Genomic DNA, 22,858 nt, shown 5'->3' on the forward strand with positions numbered 1-22,858 from the left:
TTAAATGCATACATGTATGTGGAAAAGCTACTGACATTTTATAGAACAATTTTTTTTTTTTTTTTTTGCATTTTGGGGACATTTTTTAGATTAGTTGAATAGTAAACACTCATAGCTTTTGTAATCATAAAAAAGTGATTGTTAAACAAACAAAAACCAAACTACGATCAACAATATGCTACCAGCAATTACTAACCTTCCTGTGCCTTCATCCTTTGTCAAGTCCCGAGGACCCCCTCTTCCGGAGCTGTCCGGTTTGACCTTCACCATGCCCTCTGCAGTAGTTACTATTTTTAATCCCCATTTTACAAATGAGGAGATTGAAGTTTAGGGAAATGAAGTAATTTGCTCAAGAATACACAGCTAGGAAGTAAGAGTTGCTGTGTCATGGGGAAATCTTATTGAGGCTTTTTAAAAGAGCACTTGAGCTCAACCCTGAAGTAGCATCTTATTCCCGTTGGTGGGGAAACTTAGAAGTTCACCTGCAAGACAGGGAATCGAACCTGGGTCCCTCGGTCTCCTCCTGAGTGCCTGGACTGTACCAGCAGCTTACAGCCCACATGGAGCCCTCTTTCTACCAGTTATTGTATGTGCTTTGCCTGCTTCTCCCTCTGTCCCATTTGCCCGGACACTATTTGGCCTTCTCCCCATTCTCTCAGAGGTAAAGCAGGATACATGAAACAAGAAAGAGTTGCTTAATGTGAATGCTCTGACCATGGGGACCAAAATTTCACACCAAAGTGTGCACATCTGTCGGGGAGAGGCTGTGGTTGAGACTTGAGCTTGGAAAATGAAACAAAACATTGCAGAAGTATACTTAAGAAAAATTTTAATAATTGTGTCTATGTGTTAATTCTTGGAATGAACAAAGCAATCCAGTGCTGCTTGCTTTAGGGTTGTGCACATTTTTTCTAATCAAATCATAGGGCATAATATCTTTCATTTTATTTTCTCTCAGTATGATTTCTAAAAAAGGAAAACCATTATTGCAAAAATATTCTAGGGCTTTTACCAATTTCCAAACTGCTTTCTCCTGAAGTCTCTGGCCATTTCCTCTTGTACAGTAGTTACTGGCCTAACTCTGCTGTGTTCCCATTTGTCCAAGACCTTGTAAGGATCTGAGCAGTTCAGGAGCATCATTTTCACTGATTTTGTGAAATCCATATATGTATGTTTTTACAATATCTACAATTTCACTCTGTGATCAATTTGTACTATCATTGCTGTATCTTTATAATAACCGGGGAGAAACTGGGTTGATGCAATAGGTGGGGACAGAAGTTTGTATTAAAGAGGCCTGTTGGGTGGGAGGGAGGACTCATTTTTGAAGGTATCAGTTCCCTTATGAATTGTTTCATGTTTCAATGCCTTTTGCTTCCCTCTCCAAACTTGTAACTCTAGGGACTGGGGATAAATATGCAAATAACAGGGGACTCCCTATCTACTTATTAAACATATAGCGCACTTCTAAAGTATGAAGTATATACTTGCTATGTATAGACAGAAGGAGTAGCGCCCATGTATGTTGAACATGCATCACAGTGGCCGCAGTGGCGAGTAATGTCTCCTCTTGCTAGGTAACAGGGCTCCAGGGCCGAGGGCTGAGTTCCAAGCTTCTTCCCAACAGAGATGAATCACCTCGACGTGTCTGTCCCAGGTGATGGCGCCTGTTGTCAGTCTGAGCACTTCTGTGATGGGGAAAAGGATCGAGCTTGTAGGCAAGGCACTGGGGCACCACCCAGCCTGGCTGCCTGGGGCACCCCTCTGTCTGTCTCCCTGCCCCTGCTCTGCATGCTGGCGGAGAGAACTCTCTGCCTCTGGTCAGAGTATGTGGGTGAGCGCGCACCTGGGAGGCTCATGTCAACAGCTGTCACCTACGGAGCACCTCCAGTGTGCCAGATGCGCTGCCAGCATCGCTTCTAACCTTCACAGCAGTCCTGTGAGGCAGCCAGGATCGTGTGTCATTGGGGATTTTCTGATGCAAAATTGCAGAAAAACCAGTTGGGACTAATTTAAGCAAAACGGGACTCCATCAGCTATTGCTGCATGATACACTGTCCCTATAGGTGATGCTGAGAATGATAAGCACTTTTATTGCTTACGGGTCTACAGGTAGCTGGGTGGGTCTTCTGGTCTCGCTGGGTTGATCCTCGCTGGGATGAATCACGCATTCCCAGCCAGTAGGCTGTCGGCTGGTACAGGAGGGCCTCGGCTAGGACAGCTGGACTCTCCTCCACAGGTCTCTTGTCCTCCAACAGTCTAGCCCAGGCTTATTCATGGGTCCAAGAGACTGAGTATAAGTGCACAAGTCCCACTGAGACCTGCCACTTCTGCCATGTTCTATCGGCCAGAGCAAATCACAAGATCAACGCAGATCCAGGGAGTGAGGAAACAGATTCCACCTCTTGATGGAAGTTGCTATAAAGCTATATTGCAAGAACATGTATACAGGAAGGGGAAGATAAGTGTGGCCCTATTTTGTAAATAATCTTCCACAAGGAATGTGTTTGTGTAGCTGCAGAGTCGAAAGAGGCTGGCTGGAGACGCAGCTTAATGCAGGCACTCAAATACTATCGCATGTCCTGGCTTGGCTCTGCTCTGTGGGTTGCTTCATTCTCCGATAGGCCTTTCTGTCATAATAACAAAACAACAAAAGGGACTTCCTATGGCCCATCTCGAAGGTTTACACTTACTGAAAAGTGTCAGCACCTGTCCCTCACAGCTAGACTCTCATTGGCTGGAACTGGGTCGTGGACGGGGACATGGGCATCCCTGAACAGAACCCTGGAGGGAGGGGTCCGGAGGCTGCTCCTGAGCCAAGGGTGGGGTCACCTCCAAACCGTGTGGGCTGACGGAAGGGGAAGGGCGCCCTACAGCATGCTGGGGATAGTAGGCAGAAGGTGTAAGGCTGCTGGGCGGCAGAAGCCCAGCTGTCCACTGCCATCATTACTTCTGTTTTACAGAGAAGAAAACAGATGCCGAAAGGTTAAGTGCCCTGAGCAAGGTGACCCAATGTCGAAACACTGGACTGTAATCCACGTCCGCCTCACTCCTGAGGCGGTGCCCTTTCCAGAAGACCTAGCTGCTGCTCAGTCCAGAGGGAGATAAGATTCCTTAACCCAGGCTGCTTGCCAACTCCCCTCTCCCCCTTCTAGGTCCTCTCCCTGCCCTGACTTGACCAGAGGAGGCAGAAGCCAGGATGAGGAGGGGGCTGGAGACCGGGGCATTTGCAGGGTGGCGTGGCTTGGAGAAGCCTGGGGGCTGAGAGCTGCCCCCAGGATCAGAGCTCCTTCCTAGGAGAAGCCCGCCCAGCTGCAAAAGGCAGAGCTGGGACCACTGGCTACAAACAACAAGAAGACAGATACAAAAAAACGAATGGACAGGGAGGACCCCCTCAGGGCGGAGGGGAATAGGTGGGACAGGGGCTGGGACAGAGAGGGGAAAGGCAGGAGGAAGGAGGACGGGAGGCGGGGATGGGTGGGACATTCGGGGGCGTCCAGATGGCTCCCAGGGCGTCTTGTGTCTTGGATCCCTAGGATCAACTCTGACGTGGGATTCTCAGACAGTGACTTAGCCAAATCAGGGGCAAAACCCAGACAGGAATCATCTCCTAATCCTCGCTCCCCAAACTAGGAGACACCTCCTAAATCCCAGCCCAAATGGCTTCCCGGGGGCCCCTGTGACAAGAAAGCCTAGTGGTGAGACCTCAGGCTCTGCCTCTGTCAGAGCGGGTTTGAATCCTTCTCTGACACTCCCCAGCTGTGTAACAGGGAAAAAGCCACTTCACTTGTCTGAGCCTCTGGTTCCTCATCTGAAAATGAGAATCAACCCCGAGCTCTCGGGGCTGTTACAGGAACCGCACGAGCTAATGTGTACCAAGCGCCCGCACGGAGTGAGAGCCCAGCGCACCTGGAGTCAGTGAGCATATGCAACCCCTCGGGCTCCTCCCCACTTCAGGCCCTGCACAGCGCCCCCCACTGACTCAGAAATAGGTTCCAGGTGCCACAGACAGGAAACCGAGGGGCCCTGAGGGGGCCCCTCCCCGGCCTGCTCCAGCCTGCCTCTCTGTTCTTCCCCTGGCCTCCTGGTGCCCACTGACACACAGATCTCTTTCACCTCCAACTGCAAGCACCCGGCAGCTGATTTAGGAGTGTGCTCAGGGCCCAGAATGTAAACCATTTCTCACCAGGAATGTGTAAACAACCCATAAAGCAAAGGATTTGGGGCCTGGTCACGTGGCCAAGCTGCCCATAAAACCAAAGCATTGATCTCCGCTCAGAGCAAGCCTCTGAGACACGGGAATGATGGAGGGGCTGCGTGTTGGGAACCTGTAATCTCCCCCCATACATCTGAGGTGGCATGTTTGAAGTCCTAGGATGAGTTATTTATATCATTTTTGCAATGTGTACTGAAAGGGCATTAGCCCAAACTCCTAGCGATGGTGCTTACAGGAGCCTGGCCACTTAAAAATATAGGGGGGAACAAGGGGTCCCTCGTGAGCCAGAGTTTCTCTGGGCAGCCATATAATCAAAGCCAGATCATCCAGCCCAGAATTCCCGGAGTCCGGCTGCTCAAGGACCACCTTCTCTACGTCTGCTGTATCCATGGACCACCTGACCTATTATTTACTGAATCATTTTTATTTTACATCACTACTCTCTCACTCAGCTTCATTCCAAACTAGTTCCATGAAATCATGTGCTTTCTATCTTACATATTCGCTCTTTTACATTAAGTTTTTATCTCCTACACATTGAAATATATTCGTAACTTCGAATAACAAATGCTCGCTTGTACCATGCAGGATTGCCTGGTTTATCACCAGCGGACCACACTGGAGAAAACACTGACCTAGTCAGACATGCTCATTGTACAAATGGGGAAGCTGAGGCCCATAGAGGGAGGGTCGTACCTGAGGTCACTGTGCTATTTAGGGGGCAGAAGGGATTAATGACAACAGCTGCCTGTACTGAGCATTTTTACTCTGCATCAGCACAGCACTAAGCCCTTCACGCCTATTTCCCAATTCATCCAACAACGAAATAGTGTCTGTCACTATCTCAATTTTGCAGGTGAGGTTGCAGAAGCCCAGAGAGGTTGAGTGGCTTGTCCAAGACCACACAGCTAGTTAGTTCTTTAACCAGCATTTAAACTCAGTTCTGTCTGACCTCCAAGTTTGTCTCTCAATCATCGACGGGAAAGAGGGAGGGGAGAGAGGAAAAAAAAGAAAGGAATGAAATATTGATAAAGTGCTGGCAATTTTATGTCTGCTTGCTTATGTTTATATCCATCTCTGCTCACCCATTCAGTGTCCTTGTCCCACAAAACCCTCACCGGAGCCGAGAGTTGCCACAAAGAATGGTGCCTCCTCCCCAAACCTTTGGACACAAAAATAGGTGTTTAAATTCCAAGTGTGAGTGGGGATGTGCCCTCCCCACTCACACTCCCAGCAAAGGCCCTTGCTGAGCTGTTCCTCCGGCTGCTGCCCTTACGCTTAGGAAAGGCGAGCTTTGGATCAGGCAGTCCTAAGGTCAAGTGCCAGCTCCTCTGTCCCCTAATTAAGTAAACTGCGCCAGCCACACAATCTCCCTGAGCCTCAGTGCCCTGTGTGCACAATGGGAATAATGTTCATGCTTATCCCATGGGATTTTATGAAGGTAAAAGCACTGCTATGTGTCAAGTGCTTAGCTCAGCGCCTGGGACATGGTGCTTAATATTCTTTAAACAGAAATAAGGACAATGGGGTGGGGGGGCCACGAGGAATGATCCCCACCCCTCCAGGCCCCGACGAGCGGACCTGCGCCCAGCCCTGCGCCCAGCTGCCCCACCAAGGGGCCATGTTCTCGGGCCAGTCACGGGCCTCGCTGAGCCTGTTCTCTCAGCTGCTGAGTGGGGGACCTCAAACTTAAATGACTGCCTTTATATTAACGGAATCGAGGCCTTGGCTTGTTAGGTGCACTCCAAGGTCATTAAGACCAATCCCTAATTTTACAAATTTGGGGACTCTTCATGAACATGCGTGTGCACACACACTGAGTCCCATATGTACTTGGGGGTTGCGGTTCTGATCAGACCCTCTCCCATGACCACAGAAATTGCTGGCCTTGCTGAACCTAGGTTTTCCTAGTTCTGAAGTGGGCACAGTCAAAAGCCTCTTCTTAAAGAACTCTTTTGGGCATTATATGGCTGAAGTCTGTAGGGTTCTTTGTATAGGGCCTGACATACGGTGAAGGCTTAACATACAAGCTGTCATTCCTTCTTTCTGAGGAACATATTTTCATGGCCTGATTTAGGAAACAAGGATATTGGGAAATGCTTGCTGAGTTCTTGAACAGAGGAAGATAAAAATGTGGATTTCACCGAAAACTTGGGACAGTCAAATATTTGCTGCAAGATTGGTTACATCTTCCCCACTCAACACACACCTGTTTGAACACCACGTGAAGGTGCGCTGCCTGGTTCCAGGACAAGGAGACCGAAGACGCCGGCCCTGCCCTCAAGCTGCCCAAACTACCCAGCTACACGGGGGCTGAGGGCAGATGGCGTAGTGTGGATTGTTCATGGAGCTCTGTTATGGGGGGTGCTGGGAAAACATACACAATTTCAGCCAGCAGGGTCCAGTAAACAGGAAGGCAGCTTTTGAGTTGATCCTTTAAGAATGGAAAGAATTTCCTTTAAAAAAATTAAAAAAAAATTCTACCAGCATCTACATGTTGGAATTCCACCCATTTTCAAAAGCCACTTCCTCCTTAAAGGCTTCCAGGAGCACCTCCCTCTTCTTTTGAAATCCTATAACCTTTTATCTGCCCAGTTCAGAGCCCTTATCACCATATCAGGTACTTACGTATTCCTAGGACTCTTTTCCTTATCTGTTTTTTTTTTTTAAAGAAAACTCTGTGGGCCTTTCTTGCACGCAGTGAGTGCTCAGTTACTGAAATGAACTAAATAGGCAGGAACAGCTGTCTTGGCCAAATCAGAGCACTGAGACAAAAGGTGGTGCCGTGGGTCCCCGCGACTGAGTTTTCTGCCTGCACCTGCTCCGGTCTCAGGCTCCGCTGGGGAGCGGCCAGGGTCCTATACTAATAAAGAAGATGCTGAGCTCCATCTCCCACCCACCCCTGGACCTTCTCCATGGCCCCGCCTTGCCTTGATGGTCAGAGCATCCCAGCGCCTCAGCACCTCCTGGGTGAACCCCCAGAGCACAGGGCCTGTGGGGTAACAATGAGACCCCATCAGGCAGGCTCTGGCTTCTAGAGGACAGTTTTCTGGCTGAGCTTCTTGGGAGTGAAAGGGAGTGATGGACACACGCTTCGCGGGGCATGTGATGTGTCCCTTTATTTCACCCTCCACACTGTGAAATGGCTGGAATCATGTTGCCTTGTGTGGGAGGTCAAGATCACCCAGTTAGTTACCTGGGAACCTTGATGCTTCCCTTCCTGTCACCACCCCACAAACCAGCCCCTCCCCGGTCCAGGCCATTTGATCTGCTGGGCGTTGCTCAAACCTGCCCTTCCTCCCCATGCCCACTGCCACCGCCGTGGCCCAAGCCACTGCCTCCTCTTGGCTGAAAACATTCCACAGCCTCCCACTGGCCTCTGTGCCACCGGCCTGTCCTCAAGACTGAAGCCAGTGACTTTCTGTTTAAAAAAATCTTTTAAACTTAATGTCTTCATACATATACTCACATAATACATATATACACACATACACATAATTTTACATAAATACTAACAATGATCAGAAATACACTTTATTTATCAGAACAGTTGTCTTTCTTTTCCTTTTTAATTGGTTCCCTTTTTTCCATATTCCCCCCTCACTACAGCCCCCCACACTCCATGCCAACAACCTAATGAGTCTGTGTTTTCACTTGTACTCATTCGATCCTGTGCCTATATTTGTATTCACATTTGTTTACTTACCATTGTTTCTTTTTTAAAAAGTGGGGCCATATTTTAGTTTCCCTCTCCTTGCCTTTTCCACCCAACATCACTTGATGAACATCTTTCCAAGTCGGCTAGCATAGCTCTGATTCACTCTTTTTAATGGCCACCTAATATTCCACTGTGTGGCTGTGTCAGTTTATTCAGTTGTCACCTTGTTGATGGTCATTTTCTGCTTCCAGTTTTTTACTGCTGGGTCCTAGCAGCAAATATGAATTTGTGATTCCTAAATTGGGCGGTAGGCTCCAAAACAGATTATTTCCCTAAATGTAGAGAAAGGCTATTCAAAAATGAGAAACAACTACCAATAGACATATCTACTTCATTTCCTTTTAAAAAAAGGTTTTAAAAAATTGATATTAGAGAGAGGGGCAGGGAGGGAGAGAGAGAGGGAGAGAAACATCGATTGGTAGCCTCCTGCACGTGCCCTTACTGGGGACCAAACCCACAACCCAGGCATGTGCCCTGACCGGGAACCAAACCTGTGAACTTTCAGTTTCCTGGATGATGCTCCAACCAACTGAGCCACACCAGCCAGGGCGAGTGTCTTTTGCAGAAGCTTGCTGGCCATTCGGTTTGCTCAGTCATGGCTGTCTAATCTTTGCCCAGGCTCCTACTGGAGGGCCTCTCCTTGAGAGCTATGTACTGGGCATCTTCCGTCTGCCCCCCAGATCTGGTGATCTGCCTTTCTCCGTTACCTCTTTGCACCTTACACCACACGAGACTGGAGCGAGTTCGCAGTCCTCAGGTTGGGTTGGGCTAAGGGGAGGCACAGCTGTAAGTGTCTGTGCAGGAGCCAAGAGCCGTGGGGGTGTATATGCTCAAGCCCTTCCCCCTCTCCCTCTGGGCACCTGTGGGTCCTGGGTACCGCCGTTGTGCACCGCCCTGGGTGCACCCCCTCAACCCTTTGAAAAGAGTTCTCTGCACAGTCTCTTCATTACATCTCCTTAAACTGCCCTCTTTGGGTGCCACTCACCTCCTGCCAGGACCTTGCTGACACAAGAGAGGAATTCTTCATCATCAGTGTTACAGTTACTCTTTCCAACCTCTTTTTTTTTTTTTGCCCAAAGATTTTTTTTTAAGGAATTTTTGCCATACTAAAGATTTACAAATCTATATGTTTAATTTTAAAATATCTCTCTTTACTTTTATGGCTTCTTAGTTTCCAGCTTTGAAATTATGAGGTCTTCCCTGCCTCCAGATCAGAAGCTGGTGAACTTTTCTGTATAAGGCCTGAAAGTACATATTCCAGACTTGGGACGATTCCACACGGCTGTGGTAGGAAGGAAGCGGCCACAGGTAGTGTGTCAATAAACATGTCCAATGAAGTGTTACTTACAAAAACAGGCAGCCATTCCTCTCCTAGGTATCTTCCCAAGAGGAAGGAAAGCTTATGTCCACGCGGCCCCCTTACCTGCGGGAGAAATGGTCCAAGACCCTCAGACCCGAGACCGCAGATGGTACCGGACCCTATGTATACTACGTTTTCCCCTGTACATACATAGCTATGACAAACTTTAACTAGGCACAGTTAGAGATTAACAGCAATAACTAATAATAAAATGGAGTAATTATAACAATATACTGTCATAAAAGTTATGTGAATGTGGTCTCTCTCTCACAAAATAACTATTGTTATTTTCTTCACTAAAAGGAAGCACTTCATGGTTTCTCTGTGGCCTCCCCAAATTGCCAGCATCGCTACTGTTGCACTAGGCGCCATTAGGAAGTAAAATCAGGGTGTGGGCCAGCACTGGGAAACCAAGACAGCTGATCTGAAAACCAAGGTGGCTACTCAGTGGCGAACAGGCGGGAAGCAGCGACGTGGAGACGCTGGGTAAAGGGAGAGTTCACGTGAGACGGCATAAGATTAAGAGTGGCCCACAATTTAAAACTTATGAATTGTTTATTTCTATAATTTTTCTTTTAATATTTTTGGATCTCAGTTGACCGTGGGTAACCAAAACCACGGAGAGTGAAGCCGTGAATGAGGTGGCGGGTGGGGGGAGGGAGGCTACTGCATTATTCATCTATAAAAGGAATGAAGTACTGATACACACCACAACATGGGTGAACCTTGAGACGTTCTGCTACGGGAAAGGAGCCAGACACAAAAGGTCACATATTGTATCATTCCGTTCCTATGAAATGTCCCAAGTAGGCAAATCCGTAGGGACGGAAGGTAGATCAGTGGTTGCTTAGGGCTGGGGAGGGGCAGGGAATGGGGGGGGGCAATGGCTTAAGGGTACAGAAGTTTGGGTTTTTTTCCTAATGTTATGAAAATGTTGTAAAATTAACTTCGGTGCTTACTGCACACATGTATGAATATATTATACTAAAAACTGTATGTTTTAAGTGGGTGAATTATGTTGCATGCAAATTGTATCTCAAAAAAGTTGTTATTTAAAAGAAAAAAAAGACAGGCCCTGGATTTGACCCACGGGCAGTAGTTTGCTGATCCCCCTCAGTTTTACACACGCAGCCTCCTAGAATCTCTCACAATATTTTGTAATTGTGTTATTTTAATTCTTACCTTCAAATTTTTGATCCATCTGCAATTGGGTATTGGATAGTATAAATTGGGGGTGCATTTTTATGTGTTCTGGAGGGTTACTTTATTGGGCCTGCACCATTTGTGAAATAAACTATCCATTTTTCCACTGAGACGAGGTATCTCTCTTGTCAAATATTCACATTCATAACCTGGGATCTAATTCTGGATTATTTATCATGTTCCATGAATCTATTTGTCTATGCCTTTCCCAATACCACACGATGTGATTTTAGTGACTTTATTGTATGTTCTGGTTTCTGTAAAGGAAGTCCCCCCTCATGTTCTTTTCTTTCACACTTGACTTGCAGCCAGTGAGCTTATCAAAATGGATATCACTCCCTGCTTAAAAGCCTTTTAATGGATTCTCACTGCTCTTACGGTGAGGGCCCACATCCTGATGGCCTTGAACGCCGCATGCTTGGCCCTGCCAGCTCTCCAGCTTCACTTGGCCGAGGACGCCTCACCGGGGACTCTATATCAGCCATAAGTTTACTCACATGCTCCCGCCCCCTCCTGCCCCAGGACCTTTGCACTGGCTGTTCCCTCTGCCTGGAATGCTTTTCCTTTCCTTTTGTCAAGTGAACTCCTCCTCCTCTTCAGCCTCAGTGTGATCATCATTCCTGGGGGAAGCCTATGCAGCCCTCCCTGACCAGAGCAAATCCACTTCTCCACATTGTGAACCTATGCTGTGTTTCATTTACTGCATTTTTAATAGCACATTCATTTGTACAATTTTTGGGCTAATGTCTGCCTCCTCCAGCTCCCCGTTGCTTTCCCTGCATTTAGCACTGTGTGCCATTCAAAAAAATGTTGAAGGAATAAATAAACAGACATCAGACGCAGGCACCTCTGTCCGCCTGGCTCCCAAAGCTACCCTCTCCCTTCTGTCTTCCCATGTGTTGCTATGGAACAAACCCCAGCTGGGACCTAAGGGGACCTAGGCTCCAACTGAGGCAAAGCTTGAAATCTGTCTGCTTGCAAAGTGCCTTCCCATGCTTGCGTCTTGGAATCTCACAATCCTCGCAGCCACTGTGGGAGGTAAACAGTGTGGGGATACATTTCCCCTTCGTTTTATGGCGGAGAATCTGAGGCCAGGGAAGCGGTGACTTGTCCAGGGTTGCACGGTCAATCAGAGGCACAGCCGCGAGCCCTGCGCTCCGGGTCCCCAGGTAAGTGTTCATCTGAGCCTTCCCTGAGCTGGCCCTCAGTTTCCGCACTTCTAAGATGGGGAAGGGACAGGGCTGACTGGATGGGTCAACAGTGTCACAAACCTCAGGCACCCAAGATATTGTCATATACGGGTTCCACCTGTACTATCATTGTCTTATATTTTTTATTTAAAGGACTTAAAAACAAAGCTAATTACCTGTATGTTAAAATTTATTTTTCTAAGAGAAACTTACAAAAGAGAAACAAAAAATATACCTGTCATTTCATTGTTACCACAGGTTGCATTTTCTCTACGACACATGTTAGTTGGTACCTACAAGAGTTAGAACGGCTCACCTGGGAGCTGAACTCCTCTCGTCCCTGCAGTGGCCGAGACCCTGGGCTTTGGGAGACCGGTCTGGGGGCTGCTTGGACACAGACACCCCTCCGTCAAGCTTCCCTTGTTTAGTCATTCAACAGATACCTGCTTAGGGCCACCGTGTAAGAGCACAGGGCCAGGCGCCCCGTCCCAGGGAGGCGATGGGGCGCAGCTGCGTGCTGCCTGACTGCGTGCCTGCGCCGCAGCATGCGTGCCTGCCCGTGTGCCGAGGTCAGTGTGTGTCCGAGTGTGTCTGTCCGTGCATCTGTCCGTGTGAGAGTTTATGGGATTTTGTGCACACACCAGGGCGGGCCCTCTTCCCTGGGCTCCACCGCGGCCCTTCCTCCCTGCCCCGGTCTGGGGTCAGCCCATGTGACAGCCCCGGGCGGGGTCTGCTTTCTCTCAGGGCCCGAGCTGCGGAGTGAGGGAGACAGGGGGGCCACCACGGTGGGCGCTTCAGCCCCGCCTGACCTGCTGGAGACCAGTTAGCCAAGCGCGCTCCCTCCGAGTCCTCGCCGGGGACTAAACCACCCTGGACCTGGGATTCTGGAATGTTCCCAGTTTTACCCTCTTAGCCTATCAATGGGGAAAGAGGCTCCAGATGGGGAGAGGACTTGTGGGAGTCACTGAGAGTGTAGGAGGCACGGCCTCCGGAGTGTCTCTTCTCTGACCCTCTGCAGATGCTCCGCGCACTCACGGGGCACCAGCCAAGCCCTGGCCGCTGCAAAGATGACGCGATGCGGAGAGTGGGGGGAACAAGTGCTTCAACGTAATTCAAAGAAACGCTAATGTGTGTTGGGCACTCACTGGAGGTCAGGCGCTGTTTTAGGAACTTTCAGTACATTAACTTGTTCCTCTAACAATTTATGAGGTCGATACAACTATTATCATCCCATTTTCCAGGTGGGGAGAGTGAGGCATACAGAGATTCACTCACTCGACCAGGGTCCCAGAGCCGCGCAGTTGGCTTTGTGGCCAATGCCCTTTGGCTCTACATTAGCAGAAGAAGGGGGAAGGGTGAGAGGCCTGGGGACGGAAAGACCCCCTTCTTCATGTGCCTCTGAGCTGAGAACAGCGGGTGCCTTCTGTCCCTCTGCAGCGTGTTCTGAAGCCTCAGGTGCTGCTCTCAGCTTCGCCTCTGCTGTCTTGGCTTCCCTTCTCAGGCGGGCGACCAGAGTGAAGGAGGAAGGGTTATGAAGGTGCCACAGCTGTCCTCCGGTCCCCTCCCCATTGGCCAAGCGCCATGCTGAACACTTTACCTCACAACAATATTATAAGTAGGAACCACTATCCATCCCATTTTATAGCTGGGAAACAAAGGCTCAGAGAGGTTAAGCAACTTGCCCGTGGGCATACAGCTAGAAGTGGCTGAGGCTGCACTGGAGCCAGTTGACCGGACCTGAAGCCTGTGACCTTAACCACCAGGCTTTCCTGCCTCACCTGTCCCCGCACCTCAAAACTACATACAAGCAGGGCAAGGCACAGACATCGTCCCATCTTATGGAGGAGGAAATGGGCAACTTGCCTGGGAACACATGGCTAGTGAACACAGGAGTGAGGACTCAGAACCCCAGACCCGCCTGACTCCCTGGCCAGCGCCCTTCTCTTGGTTCCTTCAGGAATATTCCAGGAAAGGCCTAGCTCTATGGTTGCCTGTGGTCAGCAGTCCAGAGCAATTTCTCACTTATTATTCCGCTGCCGCTTTCTCACAAGTCCAGGAAGGTCAGAACATGCTCTATTTTACAGGTGGGCAATCAGAGGCCCTGAGGGGAAAAGGGAGTCACTCAAGGCCTTGAACTAGGGTCTTTCACTCCGAGTCCAGCCAGGGAGGCCCCCCAAAAGAGGCCCTGCAGGGGCAGGCTCCCAGCTAACTGGTCTCTCCACTCTGGCTGGAGGCCGGAGGGGGAGCTCATCCCCTCATCAGGCTAATTGCTACTCTGCACCGTAACCTTGGTGCTCAGCTGGGACCTGTGGGAACGATCTCAGTGACTGGAGCTGTTGCTGTCCAGATGAGGGGCCCAGGGTGGGCAGGGAAGTGGGGACACACTTAACCTCGTAATTCCCCTTCAAGCTGTTTGCTTTCTTAAAGATCTCTGGACACAGACACAGATCTTGAGCCTCCCTGGACAAGATGGAAGGTTTCCACTGTTTTCGTGTAGAGCTGGCCGAGATGTTGGCCATAGTAACAGAAATGGCATTTAAAAAAAACAACCCACCATCTGTAAATAGACAAGCAGGGCTAAATGGATGCAGGTAGGGACTGCTTCCCTCTGACGCACAAGAGCTGGCCCCTGACTCATTGACGGTACAGATAAGAGTTGAGCAACAGAGCTTGGGAAATGTTTTCCGCAGTCATCTACCTAGTTTGGGGAAAGCCCTGAGGGGCTGGCGTTGGTGGGACACGAGCAAAGGCCATCGAAAGCTGGATGTTGAGAGGAAGGACAGAGAATCAGAAGGCAATACTGATGGTCCTATAATCGCCACCGTGGACTTAGTGTGGCCAGTGTCCCCAGCACCGCAAAAAAGTTGCTGAGCCGCCTGTGTGGTTAAGAGTGCCGGAGTCACAAGGCCAGGGGGTTTAAGTCCTAGTGTCACCGCTTCCTGGCTGTGCGACCCTGGGCAGCAGGGCTGAACTAGGGCGAGGCGGCTGAGGCACCCAGGATACAAAGTTGAAGGAGGCACATCTCTGAGACTGAGCGCCCCCTACATTTTCGCACCTGGGGTGCCTCTCTCGTCTCACCCTAGACCCAGCCCCACTGGGTAGGTTGCTTTCCCTTTCCGAACTCCAGTTCCATCACCCCAACGGCGGGGGTGGGGGGAGGACAACGGCTTCTGCCTCAGGTGGTTGTAAGGAGGAAACGAGAAGGGGCAGAGAACGCGGTCAGCACGGGGCTGGCATCCAGTGAGCTCTTGGATTGCCAGCCGCTGCTCTTGCCCAGGGTGAGGCGCTCTGCTCTGTGCTGGGCGTCCAGGCATGGATGTTACAGACGCTGTTTGTGTCCCTCTGAAATCGCCCATTGAAACCCTAATCCCCAGTGTGATGGGGTTGGGGGCAGGGCGTCTGGGAGGGCGCTACGTCATGAGGGTGCAGCCCGCAGGAACGGGGCTAGGGCCCCACCCTCATGGCCTAGCCCCCTCCCAGACAGTGAGCCCTGTCCTGTGAGGATGCAAAGGCTACAGTCTGCTAGTGAGAAGAGGGCTCTCACCAGGACCTGACCATGCGGCACCCTGACCTCGGACTTCTAGTTTCCCAAACTATGAGGAATAAATTTCTGTTACTTGTAAGCCATCCACTCTGTGGTACTTGTTAGAGGAGCCCAGACAGGCTGAGAAAGAGGCACACCCAACCCCTGACCTCACCGTGCTTCCAGCTGAGCCCGGGGGACGTCGGGCATAGACAATGGAGGAGGAGGGGGAGCCAGAGAAAACACCAGATGAGAAGTACGATGAGAAAAAGAAAGACTTTACTCTCCAAAGATGGTTGCTTAGGACGAAGAAAGATGTGTTCTTGCTCTAAACATGACATGAGACCGCCTATCTCACTCTAGTTTATTGAACCCTCACAACCACTACCGCCATTAGATAAGCGAAGAAACTGAGGCTCAGAGAAATGCAGGAGTTTGCCTAAGGTCACACAGCTGGGATGCGGCAGAGCGAGGACTCAGACCCAGGGCTGCCTGGTTCTCCCCTCCTACAGCTGGACTCTGCCGCTAGCTGATGTGTGACCGCAGGCAAGCCACCCTCCCCTTTCCCAGCCTCAGCTTCCCTACCCACCGAGGTGGAAGATGAGGCCCACAGGAAGTCATGGATACGGGCCTGCCTGGAATACGGCAAGCTGCTGTCTGTGGCTGAAGGATTATTAGCATAGGGGATGCAGAAAGGATTCTGTGGGCCCTCTTCCCTCTGCCCCCACAGGACCTCCCTGGGAGTCGGGCGCTGAGTCTCCCCAGGCCTTCCTTACTTCTGTCCTGCCCTTAGCAGCAGAATCTAACCGGCAGTGTGGCTACCACCTCCCTGTGAGAAAAGTGTAGTTGGCCCCCATTTAACAAATACAGAAACTGAGGCACAATAAGGTAAGTCATTTGCCCTGGGGAATACAGTTTGTGGCTGAGGGAGAACCTGAAAGCGGACAGTCCCTGGACAACCCCCGATGCAGGTTCCGGGTGAGCGGCCGGCACAGGCCAGCACTTGAAGAATGGGGGCCAGGCGCTGGTTTACCCCGGGGTGGGGTGGGGGAAGAAAGGCCTCCCAGCCTTCCAGCTCCTTCCGCCCCATCCTCTTTCAGGGGCCAGAGGTTTCTGTGCGGCCAGCCCCTCCCCAATCATGCAAATGCCCCAGGCCCTTTCAAGCTCCATTCTGCTTGTGAATGACTTTAACCGTCCCCTCACCCCCTGCCCCCACACGTTAATTGTTCTCTGATGGGAGGGGGGAGGAGTAGGGAGCAGAAGGTGATGAAACAGGGCCCTAATCTAGCCAAGCTGACACCCTCATTTTTTAAATTGTTGGAACCCTTGAGATGCTCCAAGTCTCCCAGTAAGTGAGGGGCACGTATAAGAATCAACAAAAAATGCATAAATAAGAGGAACAACAAATTAATGGGTGTGTGTCTTACTCTGTCTCTTCCTATCTCACGCTAAAATCAATAAATAAAACAATAAATCAAATGAATTTATTACAGCAAAAAAAATATGCAGTGATACCTCCTTCAGATTGGAGTGGAGGCGAAACGAAAATCTGAGCTGTCAGGGCTTTACCCACATGTCCCCCCGCTTCTCACAGGCTCTGCCAAGCAGGTATCATCATCCCCACTTTTCAGGTGGAGAAACTGAGATTCACAGGGTTGAAGCGACTTGGCCAAGGTGGCTGAATGGCAGCCCTCGGACTTGCTGCCTCACCGTGCCACTGTCCCTCCAGCCGCTCTCAGCCCAGTGCCCTACTGTCCGTCTCCCGAGATCAATCCTTCTCACGGTCAGTCATTCATTCAGTAAAGAAGTATCTGTTCAGAGCCTTCCATGCGGCAAGCATGATGCCAAGGGCTGGGGGCGTGATGACGTGTAAAACAGACGCTCTGCCCACCCCCCTGGAGCTCCCGATTAAACAGTGAAAACAGAGAAATACACACACACGGTCCCAGCTTTGATAGGGGCCGTCAAGGAAGGACGCTGGGGTGGTCAGGGCGGCCTCAGGGGCAGACAGGAGCGGAGTGGGCAGAGCTGGACAGGCGTGCAGTCGGCTTACTTGCGGGGCTGGAGGAAAACCAGTCCATGGGGGGAGATGCAAGTGCTGTCAGCTGAGGTCCCAGCCAGGGACAGGCAGGGTCGGGATCCCACGGGGCCTTAGAGGCCATTTTTAAGGAATCTCATCTTTCCTCAGCTGCCAAGGAAGCCACTGGAGGGCTGTAAGCAGGAGCGAGCTGATGAGGTTTACATGTTTAAAGGATCCCTCTGGTGCTGCTGTGAAAGATCAGAGGGGACAAGAGTGGAAGCAGATGGGTCCTTATCTCCCCCTCCCAGTTTTCTGATGGAGTCCCCATCTTATCTTGCTTTCTAGAGAACTCCTTGAGGCCAGGGAGGGCAACCGTTGGTCTTCAAGGTCACCGAGCCTAGGCTGTCTCTCCCAGGCCCGGGTGGGGGTGTGGTCTTCTGGCCTGTGCTCTGTCCCTGGGGACAATCTGGGACACACTCTGCTCGCAGCTCCCCAGGGCCCTGCGGCCCCAGCTCGGGTGGAATGTTTGACAGAGGAGTGCACGTGTTCTCCAAACAGACCTTGATTCATGTTTCCAGGAGAAACTTGCAAACAGACTTCTGCCGGCTGCATCCATCAGAGGAGAGATGGGCTCTGTAAACAAAGGCCCACAAGCTGTCTCCACCTTCCAGGCAGACACCTCTCCCTGCAGGTCCTTGGCAGGCCCCGGCAGCCCCCTGCCCCATCCTGGCCACTGGGCCACGCTCGGTGCCAAGCCCTTCTTCAGAGCCTCAAAGACAAAGACACACTGCCCCTCACCCCACTTTATAGGTGAGAAAACAGCAGCTCAGAGATGTTAAGTCAGTTGCCCAAGGTCACACAGCCAACCCAGCACTATTACTGTATTTTCCTACTGTACTGTTAATAAAAATAACAGTTACTCACATTTAGTTATGAGGACTCATCATGTGCCAAGCACTATTCTAACTGCTTTATGTAGATTAACTCATTTAATCCCCACAACAGTCCTGTAAGATGAAGGCTCTTATTTTCCCATTTCTCACAGATGGGAGCCAAGGCACAGAAAGGGAGGGCAAGTGATCGCCTCAAGTCCTGCCTAGAGGCAGCGGCAACAGTGGGACTTGACTGCAGGCAGGGCGAGCCCAGAGCCCCTCTGCCTCAGCACCCCACCACTGTCTACCCCCACCCCACCCTGCCTCCTGGGAGCAGAGGGCAGGCCTATTCCTCTCCCTCACTCGGTCTCTGCATGAAACGTGGAGAAATCGAGGCCCCACGAAGGGAAGGGACTGCGTCCCAGGACCTGGCTTCCCGGCAGAGTGAGGCCTGGAAGGGGCCTGGCAGCTGCCCTTCACAGGGACCAGGAAAGCAGCTCGGGGCCTGGCTTTCCCCCAAGCAATGCCACTGCCTGGCTGCTGTGTGCCCTGCAACGGGGCACGTGCCCCCTCTGAGCCTCAGCCCCCCCATCTGCTCCACGGGCAGGACGACTCCAGCCCTCGCCCACGCTGTAAAGCCCGCTGGAACACCGCGTGAGCCGAGGGCTGGTGGGGCACCCTGTTGCCTGGCCTGGATTCCTGCTCAGCGCGTGGAATGTCCGAGCGGTGTCGTTCTGGGGTTGACAGCCCCGTGGGGTGGGACTGGGCTGGGCCTTCTCCACCGTGAGACCCCCCACCTTGGGCTCCAGCCCAAATTGCCAGACACAGGCCTGAGAGGAGGGCCCCCCTCCAGGCGGGGTGACCAGGAGCCAGCCAGCTGGCCATTTGTCCACAGATGGGTGTGCAGATAACAGGCGTCTGGAGATAAGGCAGGGGCTGCTCGCAGCCGAGCAGAGGGCCAGGCTGGCTTTGGGGGCGGAGGCGGGGGACTCAGGGTGACTCAGGCAGAGGGGGCAGGGGGCTGGGAGCAAACCCCTCCCGCCACCCCACAGCACAGCATTAGGGCCCTCCCTTCTTGCGGACTCGCCCCCACCTCCACCAGAACAAATCAGACTAAAGCAAACAAACAAACAAAAAAACCCAAAACCATAGACTTTTATCAGAAGGGCTGCGTAAACTGGATTGAGCCCCGGGCTGGCACGGGGCCCCGGCGTGTCCCTGCCGCTGACTCACTGGGCGGCCCATGTCAAGTCACTGCCTGACCCCGGATCTCAGTTTCCCCGTCTGGGCGGGGGGCATGCGGACGCCTCTCCGTCCGTCTTCACAAATACGAAGGACACAAACAATAATAAACAGCTAACACTGTGCTAATGCTGCGAGGTCGGTACCATCCTAATCCCTAGTTTACAGATAAAGAGACCGAGGTACGAGGGGGTTAGGCCGTACAGCTAACAAGTGGTTCAGAGGCAGGCAACCTGATGCCAGCCGTGGCTCCTGGACTCCTTGAAGTGTCAGTGCCAGCACCATCAAAGGGGCAAAGCAAAGGGCAATCCGTACCCATTTCAGTTATAAAAATACACACATTTATGTTTACATATTCACAGATATTTTTTGAAAAATGTACATGCAAATATTAACCGCGTTAACATCTGGCATGGGGGGGGTCTCCCCTCGGCACTATCAACGTGGGCTGGCTCCTTCTTTGGCGGGGGGATGTCCTGTGCATTGTAGGGTGTGGAGCAGCATCCCTGGCCTCCGTCCATTAGATGCCAGTGTTAGCACTGCCAAGCTGTGACAGCGTCTCCAGACATCCCCAAATGTCTCCTCCTCACCCCCACTGAAAAGCACTGATTCAGAGGACCTTTTAAGAGGGACATTCGCTTCCGAAGCCCTACACTGAAAACGTTGCCACGAGCGGGCACAACACATCGAAGTGAGAAGAAACACTAATAAAGACGAAAAAATAGAGTCACGGGATGATGGATGGATAGGAGGATAGGTGAGTGCTGACTGAGGAGCAAGACGAAAGCCGAGCCCAGGGGAGCACTGTGAGACCATCGGCGAACCCCTCCATTCTGCCCAGGGAAGGGGCTCGTCGGGACCCTCAGAACAGGCTGGCGCAGGGTGAGATGAAAGACGGTGTGGTGACTCCCAGGCCAGTGCTCGGAACCAACGCATGTGAAAAAACAAACGGGAATAGCCACGCCGAGAAAACTCTGCCTTTGCTGCTGGAGGTTCCCGGGGCTCGGGCCAGAGCTGGCACCCACCCTGATGTCTTTGGAGGATCACGCATGGAGGCAGGTGGCTCTGCAGGCAACCTGGCCCTGGGGCACCCTCAGTGTGGAGGGCAGCCCGGCGCACAGACGTGGCAGTCTGTGCTGAGAGACAAATGACAGGGAAAGGTCTGTTCCGTGTGAACGTGAAGGCCGACAGCGGCTGGGAGACAGGTGGGGTGAACCGAGGCACCAGCCCCAACAGAGAATGAGGAGCCACGAGTGGGAGGAGCCAAAGGGGAGAACCTCTTCCAGAGGTGGCCATAATGAGGGTGACACTTCGTCACCGAACACTTACTATGTGCCCCAGGTCCTGCCGTGTGTCCCCGGCGGGGGGTGGAGGGAGGCAGGATTCAGACCTGAGGACCTTCTGGCTCCAAAGCCTGTACTCCTGACCCAGCCACCCTAACCCAGGGGAACACTGTGCAGCCACCACGGAGGAGGCAGCAGGGGCACTACTCACAGCAGCCAAGAGCGGGAGCGACCTGAGCGTCCGCCGACGGATGGATGGAGAGCAAAACGTGGTATCCGTACCACGAAACATTACTCAGCCTTGAAAAGGAAGGACATTCCAACACATGCCAGAACATAGAGGAAACTTGAGGACATTATATGAAGTAAAACAAGTCTGCCACAACATGATAGATGCTGTCTGATTCCACCCATACAAGGTACCTGCGGTAGTTAGACTCACAGACACAGGAAGTACAATGGCGGGCGCCCGGGGTACAGGGAGGTGGGAACGGGGGTTAGGGTTTAATGGGGACGAAGCTTCAGTTTTGCAAGATGAAAAGAGTTCTGGAGATAGGTTGTACAATAATGTGAATATACTTAACACTAGTTGAACTGTATACTTAAAAATGGTTCTGGTGGTCAATTTTACGTTACGTTTATTTTAATCACAATTTTTTATAAAAAAGGGTGAGGCAGACACGGCAGGACGGGGCGTGGTCAACGCCTTCGGATTTAGGCAGATTCCCACGTGCACTTCCGCTCGCCCAGCCCAGGGTAAATGCTGTGTAAGACTTAGCCATGCTCTTATTATATGCTGTAAAATGAATTTATTATGCACTATAAAATGTAAAGTAAAAAATGAACTTATTTCTTGTGTTTAAAAAATAAGATAGGAACTCAGGACCCAGCCCAATAATTTATGAGGTTGCCCACCAGTTATATCCCGCCTCAAGGAGGCCTTTTAAGCATCTTGGAGCCAAAATTTTAGCGTCTCCCTTGCTTTGCAATCCATCTGCCTCCCTCCCTCTCGTTCCCCCCACCGCCCCCATCCTTCCCAGACCTGTGAAGAAAGGCACCTGTGGGACTTTGGTCTTTCCTGTCCTCGCCCTGACAAGATCCCACCGGACTGGCCTCTCTCTTCCCTCCACACAGCAGAGCAAGCTTTCTGCAAAAGCAGCACAAAGTGGCACAGCCCCTCTGTGACACTCCTCAGCGGCTCCCCGCAACTCTCAGGATGAAAGTTCAAGGCCCTTCCTGACATGGCTCCGCCCCCCTCACTGCACACACCTGCTCCCTTTTGGCTCCTGAGCTCCAGCGTCGTGTACACCCGTTAGGTCTTTGACCGCCAAGCCCTCCCTCTCGCTGCTGGTCTCTGCACACTCTGCGCTCCCTGCCTCGAGCATCTGTCCTGCTCCCCTTTGCCTTCGGGGCTCAGCTTACCCTTCCCTCACCCCCAGGAGACTCAGGTGCACCAGCAGTCCCTATGCAGACACTTTCTCTTTTTGTGCTGTATTTGTCTGCTTGGTCGTCTGTCCCCCTGCCAGGCTGAACACGCCTTATGACGGGGACCTTGTCCAACACAGGGCCCAGCCGGGGCCTGGTGTATGCCAGGTGCTCCTTAAATATTCCAATCAACAAATGGGCGAATGGACAGATGCATCCCTTCGTCCAGGCCTCACTCATGCCATTCGGATGCCTGCCACCCTTCCTTCCTCCTTTCCCTCTTTCTGGATCTTGCCCACTTGGTCAGGTCCAGTTCGGGTCCCACCTCCTCTGAGAAGCCTTCTCTGATGACTCTAGTGGAAACGCAACTCTTGGGTGACAATTGCCCTGATAATTCGGCCCAAGTGTGTTCCTTCTCCCTTTTCACTGCCAACAACTTGGCTCTCCACAGCCCCAGAGGCTCGGGGCTCAGGAAGGACAACAGAGAAGGGGCTGAGTGCAGACACTGCTTGGGAGACAGAGCGGAGGACGCTCAAGCAAGTCCATGTGTCACCTCAAGAGTTCACATGTCAAAGAGTTAGAGGGCCTTACAGTCAGAATAGATCTTCAAGCCACATTTTAACCTGGCTTCCCAGTGAAGGAACTTTATTAACGACTATGGTACACTCACTATCTGCCAGGCCCTGCCTGAATTCTTTATCCCAGAATCTCGTTTATTTATCACAACTGCTCTATGCATTATGTACTACTAATGTCCTCATTATACATATGGCAAAAGTGAGGTTCAGAGAGGTACAGTAACCTCC

Source organism: Pteronotus mesoamericanus, unplaced genomic scaffold, assembly GCF_021234165.1.
Source record: "Pteronotus mesoamericanus isolate MK-2021 breed Mesoamerican mustached bat unplaced genomic scaffold, CSHL_Meso_final contig_2, whole genome shotgun sequence".
In the NCBI taxonomy this organism is placed as follows: domain Eukaryota; kingdom Metazoa; phylum Chordata; class Mammalia; order Chiroptera; family Mormoopidae; genus Pteronotus; species Pteronotus mesoamericanus.